Raw genomic sequence first — 5,000 nt, forward strand, 5'->3', positions numbered from 1 at the left:
TTCCTCTAATCCTCCATCATTCCTTCTTCCTCTAATCCTCCATCCTTTCTTTTTCCTCCAATCTTCCATCCTTCCTTCTTCCTCCAGTCCTCCGTCCTTTCCTCCCTTCTATTCTCATTTTTCATGTTTCCTTGTCCTTCCCCTCTCTTCTTACCTGTTAACTTCTATACTTCTTCTATTACTCTGTAAAAGCTGCCACCTCACGCACTCCTCATCCTCCTCCCCCTTCTTCTTCTCCTCCTCTTTCTGCTTCTCCTCCTAATCCCCTTTTCTACCTGCAAACGCTTTTTCAACCCTCTTCTTCCCCTTTCTCTTCGACACTGATTCTCTCTGCATCTTCCTACCTGCCCTTCCTTTCTTTCTTTCTTTCTTTCCTTCTTTCTTCTTCTTTTCATTTCTTCTTTCTTTTTCTTTCCTTATTTGTTCCTTTCTTCCTCGTTGTTGTTGTTGTTGTTGTTGTTGTTGTTCTACTTGTTTTTCTTCTCCTATATTTTCTCCTTCTCCTCCTCCTCCTCCTTCTTCTTCTTCTTAGTTTTCTTTATCCTCTTCCTCATTTCCTCCTTTACCTTACCTTCCTCCTCCTGCTTCTCTTTACTTCCCACTACCACCACCATCGCCACAACCACCACCACCACCTCCTCCACCTCTCCTGTACCTGACGGAGACTCTGAAACAGCGAATCGTTTGTCTTCTCTTCGACGGCCCGGAAAATACTCGGAAAATACGGTTGCCATGGCGACGGCGATATATACAAACGTTCCTACCTGACACACACACACACACACACACACACACACACACTCGGACAGAGAAGCTTTGTAAGGAAAGTATTCGAGAGGTGGTTCGAACCTCGGTTATTGGTTCATTCTTTCCCTCACTTGAACAGAGAGAGAGAGAGAGAGAGAGAGAGAGAGAGAGAGAGAGAGAGAGAGAGAGAGAGAGACGTACGAACCAATCAGAATAACAACGGCAACAACACAGTAAACAAAGCAGAAAATAAAACTTAAGCAACTTCAGTATCAACGAAGACAGAAGAAGAAGAAGACGAAGAATAGCAATAATAATAATAATAATGAGAAAAAGATGAAGACGAAGACGAAAAGGTAAAAAATAAAAAAAATATATAAAAAATAAATAAATAGCACGAACAGAAAGTAAACATGAAACTAACTCGATAAAAGAAAAAAAGAAACGAAAACAAACAAACAAACAAACAAACAAACAAACAAACAAACCAGGAACTCCCCAAGAAAAAAAAAGAAAAGAAAAAGAAAAAGAAAAAATACATAGACAAGCCCAAACTATTCTTGTCCCCTTCCTTCGTTGTCTTTTTGTCTTTCCTTCACTATGCAGATTTCTGAAGAGTCTGGGACGAAGCAATAACCAATATCTCTCGTCCGCACCGATTTCTTATCAATATCAGTGCTTTCTGTGAGAAGGAGAGGAGGAGGGGAGGGAACAAGAGCAGGGAAGTGACAGGAGGGGAAGGGAAAGAGATGGAAAAGAGATGGGAAGGGGAAGGGAAAGGAAGGCACAGAAAGGGAAGGAAAATTATGGAAGAGGGTCGTCCGGGGAATATATGAAGGTGGTCAAGAATATGATAAGAAGAAGACTGAATGTATGACTGAAAGAGTGTGTAAGTGAATAGGAAGGAGTGATGGTGAGGGTGATAGGGAAGAAGTGGAGTATGTTGATGATGGTGGCGGTAGTAGTAGTAGTAGTAAAACACACACACACACACACACACACACACACACTCATTACCAGTTCCAAACAAATCATCTCCCGCCAAACTTTAATCAAACCGGCGAAGCAAAACACGAATAATTTTGAGACACAAAGAGAAAATTAAGGAAAAACGCATCTAAAATTAAACCTCCCCTCTTCTTTCCTCTCCTGCTGCTCCTCTTCCTTCTCCTCCTCCTCCTCTTCAGCGTTGATTTTCTCTAAACAAAACACGAGATGAGGGAATGAGAAAAGCCGACCAGAGAGAAAAGTAACCTAAGGAAAGACGCGGAAACCGAACACCAAAAGAACCTGAAACAGTTCCAAACAGCCCAAAAGAGGCCTAAAATAACCCAAAGAGAACTCATATCACACTAACAGCCCCCTAAAACAGCCCCAAAAAGCTAAAAACACCGCATAACAACCCAAAAGAGACAAGAAAAAGCCGAAAAGACTAAAACAGCTCAAAAAAGCCCCAAAACCGTAGAGAAACCAATACAGCGCAAAACAGTCTAAAAGAGGCCTAAAACAGCAGAAAACAGCCAAAAAAAGCTCAAAACACCACAAAAGACGCCCAAAACAGCTCAAAACAAGCCCCAAAACAGCCAACAATCCAGTATCCTTGGCCATCTGTCCTCAGCCTCCTTCCCTTCCTCCTTCTCTTCATCCTTCTCCTGTTCCTCTGCCCTCTTGTCCCCAGGAATACGTGGGGACGCGCTGAGTCCGGAAGAGGAAGGGACGGAGGTGAAGGAGGAGGAGGAGGAACGTGTTAGGAGGAAACTACTTAATGTCAATTATCTTCCCTAAATGATGAAGAGCAGAATGAGGTGTTAAGGAGGAGGAGGAGGAGGAGGAGGAGGAGGAGGAGGAGGAGGAGGAGGAGGAGGAGGAGGAGGTGGAGGAGGAGGAGGAGGAGAAGGAGAAGGAGAAGGAGAAGGAGAAGAAGGAGAAGAAGGTGAAAAACTCAATAAGACGAAGAAAAGGAAAAAGACGAGAAACGAGGAAACAGATGAATAACAAGAAAATAAAGAACAGAATAAGAGAGAGAGAGAGAGAGAGAGAGAGAGAGAGAGAGAGAGAGAGAGAGAGAGAGAGAGAGAGAGAGAGAGAGAGAGAGAGAGAGAGAGAGAGAGAGAGAGAGAGAGAGAATGCAAGATAAGAATGAATGAATGAATGAATGAAGGAATGAAGGAAGAAAGGAGAGAATGAAGGAGGAAACATGAGTGGAGGGAAGGTCTGAATTTACGGAGGGCTCTGTAGGGTCACCTGGGAGGAATTAACGAGACGTGAACCAATTAGCAGGTTTGACAATGTGAGAGGGACGGAGTGGTGTAAGGGTGGCGGGACTGACTTGTTAAGTGTTGGGCTGGATTGGGCGGGTAAGTGTTGGGCTGGATTGGGCGGGTGAGGACTGAGCTGGATTGGGCGGGAGAGAGAGAGAGAGAGAGAGTTGAAATAGAGCAAGGCTTCTCAATATGGGGCTGCGGGAAGAACTTTGTGGGTACGTGACAAGTCTATTATAGATCCTGGAGTGACCCATGAATTCACAGACCATTATTGTTGTCATTACGTAAGTCACTGGTGAATTAATGGGTTTTAAGTGTCTTCACTGTTTTATTTATGGATTATGATTTATGCTTCAATGTTTTTTGGTTTTATTATTGTGTTTGTGCAAATGATTACTCTACTGTGTCTATTGTAGGGTATTCTTAAGGATATCTGTGTTTACTTCCGTGTTGGAGTAGTGGAGGTGTCTGGGAATGGAGTGGAGTGGTGGTGTGAAGTGGCTTAGATGGGCAAGGGAGTGTTGCAGGGTGGAATGGTGGCTAGGATGGATTGGTGTGGTGGAATGGTGGTGGAGGCGGAGTGGTGGAGGGATGGTGGAGTGGGAGTGGGGTGGAGTGAGGTGGAGTGTTGGAGGCAAGGCGTTGATTAGGACGAGCGTGATTGTGCGAGTGAATTCTGGGTATTGATATGCTCTCTCTCTCTCTCTCTCTCTCTCTCTCTCTCTCTCTCTCTCTCTCTCTCTCTCTCTCTCTCTCTCTCTCCCCAAACTTTCCTGCGCCTCTCCGCCACCTGTCTTCCCGTGGCCAAGGAAACTGTTATTATATTGTGAAGCGCAAAGTTCCCTGCTCTCAACATTATTATTATTATTATTATTATTATTATTATTATTATTATTATTATTGTTATTATCTTCATGATATGTTGATATAATTTTTTATCTAATCTCCTCGCCTTCCTCTTCTTCTTTCTTATCTTTTCTTTATTTCCTTCTTTCTTTTGTACTCCTTGTTTATTTACTTGTGTTTCTTTTCTTTTTTCTCATTTTCTTCTTCATCTTCCTCTTTCTTTGTTTTCTCCTCCTTCTCCTCCTCCTCCTCCTATTGAGTCCGTACACACAAAGAAAACAAATCATAAAAAAAAAAAAGCACCAACACGCACACACACACAAAAAAAAAAAAAGAGAAAAAAGCAGTTTCCTCCACTCGCAACTTACATTTTTTTCCTCCTCCATTTTTTTTTCCCTCGACGCGTCTAAACGAGCACGGGAGAAATAACAAAAGAGGGTCGCTTAATTACGTATTTCTGCAGAATGAGAGGTGGTGAGGGAAACTAAGGGGAGGCTAGGAGAGAGAGAGAGAGAGAGGGACAGCGTTGTACTTACCTCTCTCAGCTTTCTTCCTTATGGTTTGAAGAAGCGGCGGGATGTGGCGTGGGAGGGGAGGGTGGATTGGAGTTATGAAGTGCTCTGGTGCTGCTTAATGTGCGTCAATTGTTCGTGTCTTGTTGCAGTGCCCTTGGTCAAGTCTTGTGTGTGTGTGTGTGTGTGTGTTTTTATTTTATTTTTATTCTTTTGTGCTTTTTTTTTTTTTTCCTGCCCTCGTTTTTTTTTCGTGCCTCTTGTTCATCTTCCTCCTCCGCCTCCTGTAAAGAAAGAAAATTAAAAAGTTATATGTTGCATATGTTAACTTGTATGGAAAAAGGATTTAATTTATTTCGTAGGTTTGTTTTAAATGACAATAACAATAACAATACCACCAGCAACAACAATAACAATAATGATGATGATAATAATAATAATAATAAAACTAATAACAACAAATAATAATAATAATAATAATAATAATAATAATAATAATAATAATAATAATAATAATAATAATAATAATGATAATAATAATAATGAAATAATAAGAATAACTGAGGACTGAATTTTGATATCCTTTTGTTTTAGTATTTATGAAGGTTATTCGCTATTCATGGAGTTTCTC

The sequence above is a fragment of the Scylla paramamosain genome, chromosome 8 (assembly GCF_035594125.1).
Source record: "Scylla paramamosain isolate STU-SP2022 chromosome 8, ASM3559412v1, whole genome shotgun sequence".
NCBI lineage: Eukaryota > Metazoa > Arthropoda > Malacostraca > Decapoda > Portunidae > Scylla > Scylla paramamosain.